Raw genomic sequence first — 17,674 nt, 5'->3', positions numbered from 1 at the left:
ATTTTAACCCAGCATTTTCCATTTAAAACACCAAGCTTGGTAAAGCAGGAATGGATCCAACATGGTCCCTGTGTTCCCAAAAACCCCCACCACCATCCGCATCGCCTAACTGGGACGTAACATTTCAAACGCAGGGCCTGTCACTCCAACGCACCTGTTCTTCACGAGGGGAACAGTACATGACATCACTCTAGCAGCCCCAGATGAGGTGCAGAATTTCAGAAGCTTTTGTACCAATGCTGTGGATTTGGGGGAAGGACAGGGGAGGAACGAAAGGGAAAGAACAAAGAGTTTACTAAAAATTAGGATTTATGAAGGTCACTCAGTTGTTGTCTGCTGTTGCCAACAGAGCAGATCAATTTGACTGCTGTTCTCTCAGCACCTGAGGGCAAGGCGGGCATACGGACCATTAGCAATAATTCACCCTCCCAGTGCTGCAGTCATTTGCCAGGTATCCATCAATCCAATGCAGGCTCCCCAGAGACAGCAGAATCAGAGTAGCAGCCTTCTGCCTTCAAAGTTATCACAGAATAAGTGGGAACAGCAGGATCGATGCTGCTAGAGACAAAATTAGACAGACTACTTCAAATTTGTACTGTCAAATGAGAAAAAAAAGTTTTTATCTAGGCTCCAGTTAAGATCTTGAGCCACAGAACAGGGAGTCCATAGAGGAAAATGCCTCTTTCATATCCATGTGTCACCTCCTCTGCTTCCACAGCCTACGGGGACATATTCACACACACGGCTACAGGTAATTCATGCATTCCTGGGCTACACCCAGGACACACAATGCAGAAATGCAGGAGCAACCAACAATACTGAGTGTACTGTCTGATTTACAGTCTCTACTCGACCTGCAAATATGTCTCTGACCTCTTTTTGGTCCTCACTACAGCTATGATTTCATAGCACCACCAGAAACTCAGCACCACAAACAGCCCCTGACGACAACTGAATTCAAAAGTTTCCCTGCAGATGCAGAAAACAGCCCGATGTCAGATCACTCACACACCAGCAAAAAAAGAATAAAAAACAGATTTTCTTGCCCTTTGTTGGACTGTTGAGGTGGTTCACAGCCTCAAGATGTTAGAAGCTATCACTGCTGCAGTCCCCTCTGTAACATGACTGGTGTCAGGTGCTGCAGCAGCTCTCACACCCCGTAATCAGCAAAAGGAAGAAGGGGAAGGAAGAGAAGAACAGACCTTGGGAACCCAGTTCTCCCACTCTTCAACAAGTGTGGATTCTGCTCCAATGAGGGCCAGGGATGAAACATTCTTCTGAAGATTTCAGAGGTGGGAAAAACAAGAAGTATGCTCAAGACACTAACCTCCCTTCACAGAAATGCTACACAACCAGCTCTAACACTGAGTTCCTATTCTCCACTTGCATTCCCATGAGAAGAATAACATGCTTTGTGCTGTGTAAGGACACAGAGGTCACGGGGGAACTGAATACTTCCTATGGGAAAGTCATGACCAGTGCACTAAGCTCCTGGAGGCTTGTGTCTGAAATGGGTTAATCCTGACACCACTCTTTCAGAAAGAAGGCTCCAGAACAGCCCATATGTTCTCAGTTGAGTATTCTTCATAGAAGAGTACTTTTCATATTCAAAAAGTAGAAACAGTTCAATAAACTAAATTTCTGGCTGCACTCTACCCATTCCAGCTATACGGCCAAAACAACAGTCTGAACTGAGTTTTTGAACCAGGTTTCAATACACAAAATGTGCTTCTAGCCCAGGATAACCAGGCACACGCATCCTCAGTACAAGTTGCACTTTCCTCTGGTCAGAAACAAGCTAGTTTTGACTGAAGCTGAACCTCCGAGTTCTCAACAGTACAATGTTGTAATGCAAGGATCAAACATCCCCCACATCCTCTTCCCTTCTTGTTTAGCCTTCTCTGAAGACACCTCAAAGCTCTTCACACCTGTCTAACATTTGGGCTGCATGCTCTAAACTTGCTTGGCAACTCATTTCCTTCAGTCAACTAAAAAAATCCCAAACAAACCACCAAAACCAAATAAAAGTACACTTGCCAGGAACTTGAGATGTTTGAAGATCAAGGAGTTACACACATCTGCATACAAAATTCTACACAAATTAACAGTAGCCACTCACTTCATTCTCACCTTTTTGCCCATTTTCCTTCCCCTACAATATTCATTTATATTTTGAGAATTCAAAAATTCAGAAGTTATCTGAAACAGACCCCATTTTACAACGGTATTTAACTCATTTTACAAATTATTAATCATATCTTGAAATGCTTGAGTAGCAACAACGACAGAGAAACACTGCCACAAAGGTTCAAAAAGAAAACACTTGCATGATCTTTACATCCCAGATAATGTGTTATCTGCTACCAAAGAAGGGATTAACAGTCAAAATAAGTTTCCAAACCTATTTTCAGGACATCTTTTGAATTCTTCTGCCACAAGAGAAGAATCTCAGCTAAACTCCTGCTTAAGAATAGTAATTCATTGAATGTAGCTTCTATCAAACATCCTCTCTTGCCTCCTAAAATACTTCAACAGTGCCAGACAACAATTTATTGCTGTGGATGAGATGACCAGGTATTCCACATGATGAACCACAGAACACAGAAGTTTGGGATATGTAACAAAAATTGAAAGTATCCAAAATTAGAAGAACCTCACAGCTTCAAAGTTTACCCTTCTTTTGGCATCCTGCCAAAGGAAGCTTACTGGCTTTAAGTGTACTAACAGCTTATCAAACACAAGAAAATATTTCCCAATCTCTTCTTCATGACCACAGAGTTCTTGCCCAACCTCATTCTTGTTAGCAATGATCTGGCCTCCACTGTCAATTTACTACACAGAGCCAAACATGACATAAGACAGCTTCTCCCTTAAAATACGGGTTTAGTATCACTTACTACAATTTCACAAATAGTATATACCTCACGCAGGGTTAGTGATGAAGATACATGATAGAAAACCTGCAAAATTAGTTTAGGACAAGGGTTAGTCAGAGAAGACTAGGTGCAGGACATGCACCACAGAGACAATCCCCAACTTCTATTTCCAATTTTGAAACTAAGCTGTTGAGCAGATTTTGGACAAAAGGCTTGTCCTCTCTAGGCTCATTTCTCCCTAGTCTGTAAAAGGAAAGTCTACTTTTTGATGGAGTCAGTATAATTCTGTGAAATATAAAGCTAAGAATCGTAATTCAAAAGCCAGTACTGTAAATATTAGAAAGACATGCATCGAACTCTTACTTTCTTCACAGTCTCACCAGAATGTGCTTTTCTAACAAACGTGCCAAGCAGCATGTCTATTTCCAGCCAGGTAAAGTCTCTAAGCCCTCCAAAAAGCAGCTGCTTTATCTGTCAGTGAACTACCCAGAGGATTTCTAACCAAGGTGGATTTTTTCCACAATACCAATCTATCAGCTATACATCAGTATTTTTTTCAGGCCTTAGGCAACTGAGTACTAAACTCCTACTCTAAAGAGCTAAGAGGGCAAAAGAGACAAATCAGACTGTAGTGTTTGGCTTTTAATGTAATCCTTGAATTTTTTACTACGGAAAATAGACATTTACTTAGATAAATAGATGCCCACAGTTATAGCACTATAATCAAAAACTACCAGGAGTTTTGGAAAGGATATAAACTCTCAAGTGCCATGGAGTACACAAACTTTAAACAATAGTAGTTAGAATGCCTTTTGAAAACTTCTTCAAACACCTTGTAAACCTCCTCCACCATCTATTAGCAAAGACCGTAAAGAACTCTGAAGTAGCAATTCCTTCATGTTACCAAAAAAGTTACTGAGTTTGGAACTCACCATTCCAACACATTTTACACTGAACTTCACTATTGACAAGATTAAGACCAGTTCATTATTCAGTCCACTGAAGGTTCTTCCAACGTTGTTTTTGCTGTATGGTTAGTTCTGTAGCTAGTACCTTGTGAGCCAAGCTCAGCACAAGTGGTGTGGCTTTAGTACACTTCTCCCTGTCAGTATCATCATGGCAGGACATGCAGAACCAGGCTGTAGTCTAAGTCCTTAAAAGGTTGAACAGAAATAAAAATCAGAGACGTGAGCTATCATCAGGTTAGACAGCATTAGGTCTGATTTCCTTTATACGTGGCACCACCTCAGCAGGATCAGACCCAAGCAGTACTTGAACTAACTCTCTATTTAAAACTCCCAACAAGCAAAGCACAGAGAATCAGATTTGGACAGTGGTTCTGCTTTTACAAGAAAATCTCATTTGACAACTAAAGTTACATCTTTACAGGAATAACAGAGTCCCAAATAAAAACCCAATGCTTTGCATAACAGCAAAGGGATTAAAAAAAAAAAAGGAGTGAGGGGGAATAGGACATGAAAAACTACACTAAAAAAGTGTGCTTATAAAAACCTTGTGGGGAATTAGAAGAAAAAATTTGGAGGTGACAGAGGCTACTTAGCGATATTACATGGGAGGCTCCTAAGAAATGAAACAAAAAAATCAGTGAAGAATTGAAGATGCGTCCAAATAAGGAAAATAAGGAGAGAGGGTCTTGCACACTCTGTACGATAATATTATACAGCAGATCAAAAAGGAGTCTGAGGAACTGCTAGGAAGAGGTATAAGAACTAATATTAAATGTTAATTCAGATACCATGAGCAGCAAGTCCTCCAGAGAGTCTGTAGGGCCCACAGAGGAAGAACACAGAGAGAACAGAAAAACACTGAAGAAAACTAAATAAAATTTGAATTTATCTTCATAGAGGGTAAGTTACAGGGAGGGGGGAAGCTTCCATGCTGAAATCCTTTTAGGAGGGACATCAGACTCTACCACAGATTGGCACATCAGAGAAGGGAAGGGGTTACAGAATGAGAGGTTACACCAGGCAGGGTCCCAGACCAGAGGGTATGGCTGCAGGAGATCCAGTGGATCACCAACACCAGACAGCTAAAGCGACAGGTAACCTTTTGTCCCAGTATGGTTGCTGAAAGGAGGGAAGTATTCTTCCTGCTTTTGCTAGGGAATATCTGGGAAACTACTGATCACCAAAGCATATATTCTAAAGAAAACAGTAGAAAATAGCAAACAGAATTTTTTGCTGGAAGGAGAGTTACCACACATGAAGGAAGTCAGCTTCACTAATGTGTTAAGACTGACTTCTCCAGAGGAACAAACAAGCACATAGATCAGAGATCCAATTTAGAAAGTCTACCTAGACTACTAAAAATGTGCCCAAGAAAACTCCTTATATAAAAAACTAAGGTATCATGCGATAAAGGGGTCGGGCCTTCATGTGGCTAGAAGCTGAGTGTAAGACAGGTGAAGAAAGAATTGTAACAAACATCTGATTCTTTTAACAGAGGGAGGTAATCACACAGTCCCATAGGGAACTGCGGTGTTTGACAGATTCACAACTTCCCTGGAAAAAAGGTGTAATGTGGACATAAATAACACTTTCAGTTGTCCATTATTCACAGGGCAAAGATCAGGCTGACTGAAAAGCTGGCAGAAATAGCTCCACACCAAGTGACCGGGTAGCAAAATGACAGATTAAGTTCAATGCCAATGAACGGTACATGATGCATACAGGGTAAATAATGTTACATATATAGGAATGCATTCTTGACTGGCTATAGCCACTCATGAACAAGAGCCTGGGGTCCTAATTGCTAATTCTCTGAAAACATGAGCTCAATGCAGTCAAAAAAAAAGGAAATTGTATATTACAAATTGTTAAGCATGGAACAAAGAACAAACAGAAATCATTACATTAATAACTAAATCTGTGCTATGCACACACTGAGTGCTACACACCGTTCTGGTCATTTTTCCTCTTCCTCCTCATCTCAAAAAGAACATGCAGGAAAATTAGGAAAGGTACACAGAAGTTCAACAAAGATGATCAAAGATACAAGGCAGCTTCCACAAAACAAAAAAGTACCGGAAGACTTCAATCTGGAAAAGATTTTTAAAGCAAATGGATACAAAAGACTTCTCTAACAGAGATGATATGAGGAAACCAAATAGGGGAGGGTGGCCTCTTTCAGTACAGGAATAATTCAGCATCAAATGTAACTACAAAGTGGCGACTCAAAATAAACACACAGTTAAGCTGTGGAAATCTTTACCCCCGGACATTATCTATATCACGTGGGTTAAAAAAGCAAGTGGACAAATTTTTCGATGAGCAAGCTGTGAAGCACTATTCAGCGCAAAGCCAAGGCATTCCTCTGGCTGGAGAAGCCCCTCGGCCACAAGCCACTTCTCTCGAACACTGCACTGCCTGCCAGTATCCAACGTATTTGTCTCATTTGTACACTCTTCCCCTGTACTAAATACTGTTCACACTCAGAAACCAGACACTAACCTAAAGAGGCCGTCAGCCTGACCCAGCAGCTGTCCTTATGCAATGCATCTCATGTGACTGCTTTTGGAATAATCTTCTTTTTGTTTATCAATATAGCTGCTTTACAACAAATGGCTAGGGAATCACTTTCTCCTAAAAATACCGAAAGACTGATGCAACACCCACACGCAGTTACATATCAGAGCTTTACTGTTAAATCCAGCTATAGAAAATCCACCTTCTACCTCAACAAGAGTATGCTGGCCTGTGGCAATACACCCCAACTGGGCAGCCAGGCACAAACACCCAGGAGTTCAATCAGCTTTTCACTCCCTGGCTGCTTGGGAAGTTCCCGACTCCAGCTGTAGAGAAACTCACTCCAGGATACAAACAGCAACCTACAAAGAGCATCTCTGATCCTTTGTAGGATATACCTTGTCTATATGAATGCACTGATGAGGCATCTTAAACTACCATTTTAAGATTTCTGAAGAATGGAGAAAATTAATTTCCATAGAAATACTATGTACTCCAAGTGTTAATTAGGTGTTCTCTACCTTCCTGTAGGCCTTAATCAAGCTCCCTTGCTGTAATATAAAGTAGCTGTGCCTACATTTGTACTTCCTCTGGAACACAACGTCATCTGCTTGGCTCTTTCTGTAAGAAATCCCTGCAGCCTGCGCATCATTGCAGCTCTTTATGCAAGACTTCGGAGAGGAGCACACAAACAGTTCACCCAGCACAGTCCTCAAAACGCTTGTCTTTCTACTACAGCTGCCATTGCTACTCATGTCGTTTTCTAAACCTCTCTAGAAGATAAAGTTTAACATCTTATCCCATGCCTCCTGTCTGCAATGTGAAATATGTAAATGTTTTTGGACGATCTACCTGGCCTTGTGCAAAGCATTGCACACTGTCCCACACAACATCCCTGTCTCTAAACTGGAGAGACATGGATTTGATGGATGCACCACTCGGTGGACAAGGAATTGGCTTGATGGTCACGCTCAAAGAGTTCCATCAACAGCTTGATGTCCAAGTGGAGATCAGTGACAAGTGGCATTCCTCAGGGGTCTATACTGAGGCCAGCACCATTTAACATCCTTGTCGATGACACGGACACTGGGATTGAGCCACCCTTGGCAAGCTTCCCAACACTAAGGTGTGTGGTAGGTTGACACACTGGAGGCAAGGGATGCCACCCAGAGGGACCTGGGCAGGCTGGAGAGGTGGGCCCCTGCGAACCTCATGGCGTTTAACAGGGTCAAGTGCAAGATCCTGCACCCAGGTCGGGGCAGCCCCCAGTATCAGGCTGGGTGGAGAATGGGTTGGGAGCAGCCCTGAGGAAAGGGACTGGGGGTGCTGGTGGGCGAGAAGCTGGACGTGACCCGGCCACGTGCGCTTGCAGCCCAGAAAGCCCCCCGTGCCCTGGGCTGCATCCCCAGCAGCGTGGCCGGCGGGGCGAGGGAGGGGGCTCTGCCCCTCTGCCGAGACCCCCCTGCAGCGCCGCCTCCAGCTCTGGGGCCCCCAGCATAAGGAGGGCACAGACCTGTTGGAGCGGGGCCAGAGGAGGCCACGGAGATGGCCAGAGGGCTGGAGCCCCTCTGCTGTGCAGCCGGGCTGGGAGCGCTGGGGCTGTTCAGCCCGGAGAAGGGAAGGCTCCTGGAGACCCTGGAGCACCTTCCAGCACCCAAAGGGGCCGGCGAGGAAGCTGGGGAGGGGCTTTTCCCAAGGGCCTGCAGCGCCAGGACAAGGGGGAACAGCTTTGCGCTGAGAGAGGGCAGATGGAGATCAGAGCTGAGGGAGAAATCCTTCCCTGTGAGGGCGGCGAGGCGCCGGCACGGGCTGCCCAGAGCAGCTGTGGGTGCCCCAGCCCTGGCAGTGCCCAAGGCCAGGCTGGACGGGGCTGGGAGCCACCGGGGCTGGGGGAAGGGGGCCCTGCGCGTGGCAGGGGTGGGACTAGGGGGTCTTTAAGGGCCCTTCAACTCAAACCATTCTTCTAGATTCTGTGTCACTCATGAAGCAGTAACTTTGTCAGATCCATCCTCAGTGTCATTTCTGAAGTTTCCAAGTACTACATATATTATGGACTAGCAATAAAGATTAAAACCTCCCCAAAGTAGCCCTCACACCTTACTAAAGCATGCAAATTACAAAAAAAAAAAAAGCAAGATAAACACTTCAGCATAACCATGAGCTTTCTGTGAAACACACAAGGCCAGACAGACACTTCTGCACTGAAGGACACAAGCTTTTTCTTCCAGTTCACATGCCTCATGCCTCATTCTGTCTGCAGTGAAAGGCCCTTCACCTACTCTGTTTATCCTGCCCCAGCAGTCACCCAGTCACGGTCAGAGACTCGCAGCACAGAACAAACCCCATTAGTAACTACAGAGCATGGTGAGGGAAGACAGGGCTAGAAGGGACTGCAAGGGCTCCAGTTCATGCACCTCACTTAGAGCATTAAGAGCTACGCTCAAATTATTCTCAACAGATATTTATCCAACTTGTTCTTAAGCATTTAATCAGAGACTCCGCAGCCATCCTAACATTCTCTAGTACTTTCAATCACTGTTTGTAACATTTTACCTGTGTCCCTCCCTGCTATTTAAACCGCTCCTTCTGTGCCACTCTCTGCGGGCAGCCTCAGCAGCACTACCTGTAACTGTCACTCCCTCGAGTCTCCCCTCAGCCTTCTCAGCGCACACAGCTTTCCCTGACCATGCTTTCCAGAGACTGACTGCTCCTCTGTATGTCCTCTCCACTTGGTTCATGTCACCCTTCCAGCGTCATATCAAAGCCATGTCACAGGGAGTCCCAGCGAAGCCCTACTGGCACTGGGTGGAATGGATTACATCATAACCTGCAGTTTATTTTCCAGTTTATATACCCAAACAAAACTTCTGCCTCCTTTTCCCCACAGGAGAACCTTAGTCACCAGTGTGGGTGAAAGGTTCATTTAATGATGGATTATACCTATTCAATTATTCTAAGGCCTGCAGCTGGTTATTTTTACTTGAATTCAAAACTTTGCCACTGTTCTTATTGACATGTAGCCAATTTTTCAGGCAACATTTAAGTCATCAAGTCCACATCTCAATTTTTAATCCTATCATATTTGTAGTCCTTCCCTGCTTTATGTCACTTACAATTTTAATATGCATCATCTGTTCTACCACTCAAGTCATGAATGAAAACCCACAGCCCTCAGTAATGCTCCCAGTACAGCCTTCCTTTTTAGCGAGATCCTTACAGGTACTCCGAGTACCTTTGTTTCACTGCATCTGTATCCATCGTATAGCAGCATGTTCTTAAGCTTTGTTTTTAGAAGTCTCACCTAACTGGGAATCTTACCAGGGCAAAAAAGCCCAAAACCTTACTGAATTCAAGATACACGGAAGCTTTTGTTTCTGCAGCCAGAAACAGACCCAACATCTTATCCTGGAAAGAAGTAAACTCACTTTGCCAAGGAAACACCTGTGGCAAACCAGCACTTGCTGTTACGTGCTTCCTGTAATCCTTAGGTGCTTACAAATCATCTGACTACTCACTGCAGGATTTTAAGATGACTACTACTCACCACTCTCTTCTTCCCACTCTTCCACCTACACAAACTGCTTGCTCTTCTCTAGTCTTTCAAAGCATCACCTATTTCCCATTTCTCAAAAGATGCCTACTAAAGCTTTTAAGGTTTTTTTAGTCTGTAGTTTAAGTACACATATGAAAATATCTCACTTAAATGACTGCTTGAAAACCTGCCCTTTTTGCTAAGCTGTCACCAGCATTAGCTGCTCACCAGCTGACTTGGGTCTTCAGCAAGAGTCAAAAGCTATGGAACACTTCTGTTTCAGTGACACTGGACAGTACTTTTTCCTCTATGTTCTTTCCTCCACTATCTTCTTAAGACATTCACAGAATAATTTTTGTATCCCTTGATGGCCTCTGATAGTCAGGCTTGATTTCTACCTTGATCCTTCTTACACGGTCTTGCTGCTCTTCAAATGAAAAAAGGAAATACCTCTAAGTTTGAATAAGCCACATATTGCAGGAGTGATGAAAGCAACGTTTGTAACTAGTGCTTTAATGTGATTTCTACCCAGCTCCAGCACTGCTTTCTTGAGACAAAGTTCATGTAACTGAGAAGCACCTATAGCAGTCATTTATCATCACAATATAACAATCGGAAATTCACTGGGGCTTTTTTTCCTCAACAGTTTTGCAACTGCAATTACTCATTTACCTCATCAAATGAGTATCTGAAATGAGCGTGACTTCTTTCATGTTTATCTATGGCTGGGGCTCCCTTCCCTGCAAAAGATAAACTTCCTGGTTCAAAACTCTCCTTCAGGACAGAAATCAGAATTAGTTGTTAGTGATCTGTACTTAAAAAAAACAAAGCAAAGCAACAAAAAACCTATTTAATTTAGGTCCATATAGTCTGACTGTATGGTTTTCGGTTCTATTTCTCAAACAGATGTCTGTATATCTGAGTCACCTCTTCTACCGTAACTATTTTTTAAGAGGTTGTGCCATGATAAAAGCTTAACATCCATACCTCACTCAACAGTTCTACAGGGTAGGGCAAGTTAAAGAGGACAGTAACATTTTTCAAAAGTGTCTATAACAGGCGAATACATTCCTCAGAAGGAAATGTAGTCCATTGAGCAGCCCACTACACCACCACTTACATCGCTACTTCAGTCCTGGGTGCGACAGACACAGTGGGCTTCTGAAACCCTTCCCCAGGAAAACCACATCTGTGTAAATACTTCTAGCAGACTTCTGCATTTTCCACAGACTGCTCCACTTCCCCACACAAAGGTGCAGTCCCTCCACCATGCAGAAACCGGTCCTGGTTCTGACTTTAATAGAGGAAGGACAGAAGAGTTATTTAAGTTACCTTCCTTCTGCTGAAACTTGCATTGCCAGCACACACATTTCAAACACCTTCTGCATTGCCACTATTTTCATCACTGCTCCCGCAATCCTTTGAATTTAGTTCAGCAGCTAGCTTTGGTGATCTCTGTTGATGTAACAGCAGTATGATTTTTCTGGTCTACCAAGATCACAGCCTATATTGGGTCAATTTGCCTCCTAGGAGGAAATTCCCCCCCAAAAAACCCTCAGAAATAGCTTTTGAATAAGCTGCTTCATTGAATTAAAAACACACCAGTATAACTAAGACCAGTCATCACTGACAGGAGCTTCCCGACCAACTGTAATTAGAGTTCGATCAAACTAAGTTTATGCATTAAATACTATCATTTTCCTGATAAATATGTTGTGGAAACGTAAACCAAATCATCTTCCCATTTCAGGAGGAGGACCTGGTTAGTGTAGTACTACTTGGGCACCTTCTGACAGCTACCAAGCGAAGGGTTTCCAAAACCTCTGGGTTTGGCAGAAAAACAAAAGTCTACCTTTGGCTTTTCGGGGAAACACGCTTCCTTTTCTACACAGACCTTCTCTACAACTCCCAAACATTCCAGTTTCATGGTATTTTTACTCTGAACTCTTGAGGGCCAGAAGTTTTGCCTGTGTCATTCACCTAATTAGCAGGGATCCTCTCACAGGCAGGATGCTAAGAGTGACAGAAATAAAGGAGACAAACCACTTAGTCCATGAAACAGAAAGCAAAAAGTAAGATGTAAACTTCAGCATGTATTTCCTTCCATTGTTTCCTCAAAAACAAAACCACCAAATCTGTAATTGGAACACCTCTCATTAAAAGGAAGATGGCACTTTAAGATCTTTCAGACCTGAAAAGCACCCCGAGAAGGCACAACGAAACACAAGCACCTGTAAGGTGACTCACACAGGATTGATTTTCACCAGGTTCTAGGTTACAGAAGTAACACTTGGCAAGCATGCATAAGCAAACTACCAGGACTCCCAACATCCGAGAAGGCAGCTTTTGTCATCTTTAGCATCACACAGAACTAAATAATTTTCTTTCTAATGATCACCAATTAGAAATGTGGGATCAGCAAATCGCTAAGCTCCTTCCTCCCAACAGCGAAACAATCCCCAGACCACTCTGTTGAACAAGTCTGAAAGCCTGACTTGGACATTGTCTTTTGAAAACAAACCAACTATTATTCCCATTGCATCTTTATCACAATGGTCCATACAAGATTAATTCAGTTTTTACCAAAGAAATGCAACCCTCCTCCCCTCCTCATTCACCACCCCTCTCTTGCTGCGGCTGAAACTCACTCTTACTGACAGGAGCCTTAGAATTTTATTTTCTTCCCAAGGGAACCCAGTTAGGCAGAAAGGACACCAGTTGTTTTGAAACACCAGGGCCTGTGTCTTCACCTGAGAACACAAATTAAAAGATTCACTTGAAGACAACCACCCTTAAGTCCCTGTTCCTCCACCTTCTTTTTGATATTTTGGCTGTGGGAAGCAATAGCTCACAGACCTTGAAACAGAAGGCTGCACTGCCACAGAACTGCCTGGCACTCCTTAAGACCTTTCTTTCTCACCCTTTAACGCACCATTTAAGTTTCAAAGGAATTACAACACAAGATATTACAGCTAACGAATGCTTGTAAAGCTCAGTCTACACCTACCTCTGGTCTCATTTTATACTCAAGACTAAATTCCTCTGAAAAAGCGCTATCAGTTCCTCCTTGCTCAAACAGCACCTGGCATGGAGGATCATGCTCCCCATCACAGGACTCCACAATGCCACAGCACGCTGCAGAAAGTCCTTTATAAAATGGGAGAAAGCTGCTTGCAGCTCCCTGGAAAGGCAGTCAAGGGAGGGCTGTCAGTTCCACAAGCCCAGCACAGAAAATTGGCTGCAGCAAGAATAGAAAGGATGATTCCCAGGTCACAGGATGTGCTGAAATTGCTATACTGATGCTACTCCCCTTCCACTCATTAACTACTACATTCTGCTATAGACAGGTAAAACTATTTTTAGTTCCCTGTTACTTGCTGTATTTTTTTAAACTCTTTGCTCTTCTAGGAGGGAAAGAAGAAGAAAAATAAAAGACTTTTCTATTAATAATTATATGAACTCTGATGACAGACAGGCCTAACAACGCACTGAATGAAAATCACATTGAATAACTCAACAGCTGTCTTCAAACAGAGCTCAACAAATTCATTCATCACTGAGATTTTGACACTTAAAAAGCTATTTTAATGCTCCCGAGACAAAACCTGATTCTTCTTTGCTCTTTTGTGATGTTATATCTGAATAACATTTGGAAAAATAAACAGTATTGTACCAAGTTAAGTTCTGTAACTGAAAATACTGAGCAGAAGAGTTTTGGTGGAAGGACTCAGGGGCTAACAGCACAGCTCTAAACGAGTCATACATTCAATGAAAATCCCGGGTGTTTTCCTTTCTTCTGAATTCAAGTCAGCTAATCTCTTCTCTACATTACACAACAGCTCGTGTAATCCTACATTTATCACACTAGTACACTGTCATAACAGTTCTAGGTTTGACAAAGAGTGAGATCATACCTCATCTTTGCCCCTTTCATGAAAGGAAAGTTCATTTGTCTTTCAACAATCCCAAAAAATAAGCAGACGTTGCGTTCAGGAAATTTTGGCATTACAGCAGTAGTCCTTTCCTTGGGATTCTCCCAAATACACAGCCTCACTACTTCAGGGTTCACACAGTTCCTTGCTCATTACATTAGACAATAATATAAAAATGTTCATTTGGTCTCATACAAAGAAGCAGATTCCTAAGTATAGTCAAACTCCAAATACAATGGTGATTAGCCAGAGTGAAAGATACTTGCAGCACCATGCTGTCACCAGAGAGCAAAGACCCCATAAAACCAAAGCAACAGAACACTTCTGGTTCTGAGGCAATTCGTAACCACCAACTGACGTGCCAAGCAAACCTAGCAGAGCATTTTACTCCGCGTTCATGCATCCCCTTGGTGCACCGTTATTTCTCTTCTCTTCTATAAAGCACGTTCTCCTGATTCTGCAGCGGAGGTGATTAACTCTTTCCTTCATCTTACCCTCTTCACTAGCTTAGCCCCATCCCACCACCTCTGACCCACCACAACTTTCTACATCCCTCTTTCAGATGCACTTCCTCATGCTTTCCCTCCCTTCCTCTCCACTCCCCGCTCTCCTCCAGCACCACAACACCTCAGGCTGATGACTCCCGGTTTCCTAAGCAGTAAACACTCTCTGTTTTGATCTCAATTCCTTCCGAGCCCTCCCGCAGGCAGCGCAGGCAGAACGGTCACCACTCCAGCCCCTCTGCCGATCCTCCTCACCACCTCCCCTCCCTCCCCACAGACACCACTGCCTTCACTATCCTCAGGTGCCAGGTGGGTAAGGTTGTCCCTTCCACGTATCTCCGGAAAGCTCTTTGCAAAGAAGAAAATTAATATTTTTTTTTCCTAAAAAAACCCACTCACCCTCTCGCTAATTATTACAAAACACATTTATGAAATAAGACGCAATACCCACACGCACCCCCCCAGAAGGAGATATCCACCCCTCTCCACTGCCAAATCCAACAGGCACCTGAAGTACCGCAGGGTTGAGGCCTCCTTTGTGCACCCCAACGGCAAAAACCCACCCACGAGAGGCGGGAAGCCCCCCCACCCCCACCCATACATCCAGGTGGGGGCGGGGGGGCCCCTCCTCAGGCTTCCCGCCGCGGGAAGAGAGAAGGAGAGGCCTAGAGGCCGCAGGTTCCCCTCAGGAGTGAGGAAGGGGGGGGTCTCGGTGGGACCGTTAAGGGCCGGGGAAAGGCGGGAGGGGGGCGCGCGCCCGGCCCGCGCGCGTGCGTGAGGGGAAGGCGCGCGCCCAGGCCCAGCGGGAACCGCGCTGAGGCGGCGGGGGGAGGGGGTGTGTGTCGGTTATTTAAAATAAATCCGGTATCTGTCAGGAACCGATCGCGTTCGCCAATACCTCTCACCTCACCGGCGGTGACACGGCTGCTCCTCGCCCTCCGACCTTTGACCTCTTCCGCGTGAGTCCGTCTGAATTATTAAAATGTTTTGAGAGGGGCTTTTTTTTTTTTGCTTTTTTAAAAATTTTTAATCTTGGAGGAGATATAGTTTCTTTTAAACCTCTCCCCTTTCTTCCTAACCCTTTTCCGTTCAGCCCGGCACCGGTTTACCCACCCCCTCCCGCCCTCCCCCCGTTGCCGCCGCCGCTGCCGGGCCCTAGACGCGCGCGCAGCGCCCGACGCCAGCCACGCCCCTCCGCCGCCGCCGAGACCACGCCCACCAAGTCAAAACACGCCCCCGATGCCGTAGCCGAGCCCCTCCACCGCCATCCCTTCTCCCTCAGCGCTTTGGCCACACCCCCTTTTCTCGTCGGGCTACGCCCCCTTCGGAAAGCGGAAGCGGCTCGGGGGCGGCGGGAGCACGTGAAGCGGGTATAGAGGGACGAGGCGGGGGGGGGGTTTAGACCGGGAGCGACGGTGTGGCCGAGGGGAATGGGGGTCCTGGGGTAGGGAGAGGGGGTGGCGTGGGCAGTGGTCGACCCTGGGGCTCTAGGGCGGAGCAGACACTGGGATGGCAGGGCAGAGGGGTCTAGGTGCTGCGGGACAGGGGGTATGGGGTGGGGCTGGGCACCGGGGGCAGAGTGGACCGGGAGGGAGCGTGTTGTACCGGGAGCCTGGGGGGCGTAGAGGTGGCTGGGATACCCGGAGCTGCGGGAAGAGGAGTGGGCCAGACACCAGGACCCTGGGGACAGCGGCACATGGCTTGGGCCGGGCCGGGAGGGATGCTCCCCTGGAAGGAGGGTGAGAGGCAGGGAGAGTGCCGAGGGGAAGGGGCAGGTGGTACTCATGGACCCAGGGGTCTTTTATTTCACCCCAGGGGTGCCCCCCCGTTCCTGCTAGCATGGCTCCAGCATGCAGTGGGATGTCACGCATCCTGGGCACGTGGCACGGGAGCGGAGACTTTTCCACCGGTGCAGAGGGAGCCCTGGGCAGGCTGAGGTGTGCAGCAAAGGATGCAGCAGCTCCGGTGCCAGCAGGGGCGGAGGGCGGTGGTGGAAGGCAGCCAGGCTGCTGCTGCCACACAGCCAGCCAGCCCGGTGCAGGTGTCACCAGCCTGACAGTCACCCCTGGCACGGCACCCAGCTGCCAAGCACTGCTCCTGAGATCCTGGGGGAGCCCGACAAGGAAAGAGGCAGTGTCAGAAAGGAGAGTGGCCCTGAGAATTGCAGAATCCCAGAATGGTCTGGGTTGGAAAGGACCTTAAAGACCCCCCAGTCCCACCCCTGACACGCGCAGGGCCCCCTTCCCCCAGCCCCGGTGGCTCCCAGCCCCGTCCAGCCTGGCCTTGGGCACTGCCAGGGCTGGGGCACCCACAGCTGCTCTGGGCAGCCCGTGCCGGCGCCTCGCCGCCCTCACAGGGAAGGATTTCTCCCTCAGCTCTGATCTCCATCTGCCCTCTCTCAGTGCAAAGCCGTTCCCCCTTGTCCTGGCGCTGCAGGCCCTTGGGAAAAGCCCCTCCCCAGCTTCCTCGCTGGCCCCTTTGGGTGCTGGAAGGTGCTCCAGGGTCTCCAGGAGCCTTCCCTTCTCCGGGCTGAACAGCCCCAGCGCTCCCAGCCCGGCTGCGCAGCAGAGGGGCTCCAGCCCTCTGGCCATCTCCGTGGCCTCCTCTGGCCCCGCTCCAACAGGTCCGTGCCCTCCTTATGCTGGGGGCCCCGGAGCTGGAGGCGGCGCTGCAGGGGGGTCTCAGCAGAGCGGGGCAGAGGGGCAGAGCCCCCTCCCTCGCCCCGCCGGCCACGCTGCTGGGGATGCAGCCCAGGGCACGGGGGGCTTTCTGGGCTGTGAGCGCACGTGGCCGGGTCACGTCCAGCTTCTCGCCCACCAGCACCCCCAGTCCCTCTCCTCAGAGCTGCTCCCAACCCATTCTCTGCCCAGCCTGTGTTGATACTGGGGGCTGCCCTGACCTGGGTGCAGGATCTTGCACTTGACCCTGTTGAACCCCATGAGGGTCACAGGGGCCCATCTCTCCAGCCTTTTAAGGTTGTAGTAGGAGAAGACATGTCTTGGTGAGAAACCAGAACAAGAAGCAAGGAAGAAGCAAAGGAAAGCAGCAGAAACAAGACAGGGGGAAGGCAGCCCCTGCTTGTTCATCTCCTGGGGCTGAGCGCCCCCCACAATCCAGCCTTTTGCAGGGCCTTTCCTGCCGCCATCGGGCTCTGATGCTTTCTGACAGTCCCCACTGCTGGCAGCCCTGCCCGATACCATCGCATCCAGCGCTCTCGCAGGGGACCTGCACCCCTGTCCCCCCAGTCCCAGCCTCGGTGGGCCTCTCTCCAGTTGCTGCCTGGCCAAGGCCCCAGTCTGCTCCCACTGGGGCCGAGGAAACAAACACCAGAGACCTCAGGCCAAGC

The 17,674-nt window shown here is 47.0% G+C and overlaps 1 protein-coding gene across 3 annotated transcripts in view; it reads right to left on the bottom strand.

The window, feature by feature from the left end:
- The window catches only part of LOC119146489 (SREBF chaperone), a 68,565-nt gene extending 53,123 nt beyond the window's left edge, over nucleotides 1-15,442 (bottom strand). The window contains exon 1 of one of the 3 annotated variants that reach the window (XM_037384249.1): nucleotides 15,227-15,442. The gene's annotated coding sequence lies outside the window, so the exon portion shown is untranslated. Of the gene's footprint in view, nucleotides 1-11,745; nucleotides 11,770-15,226 lie in introns of those variants that run through there. The other 2 variants (XM_037384248.1, XM_037384250.1) reach the window with 2 other exon arrangements.
- Nucleotides 15,443-17,674: the final 2,232 nt, after the last annotated feature.

Source organism: Falco rusticolus, chromosome 4, assembly GCF_015220075.1.
Source record: "Falco rusticolus isolate bFalRus1 chromosome 4, bFalRus1.pri, whole genome shotgun sequence".
In the NCBI taxonomy this organism is placed as follows: Eukaryota; Metazoa; Chordata; class Aves; order Falconiformes; family Falconidae; genus Falco; species Falco rusticolus.
Note: the sequence above shows the minus strand (reverse complement) of the source record. Positions and strands in the feature narration are given on the sequence as shown.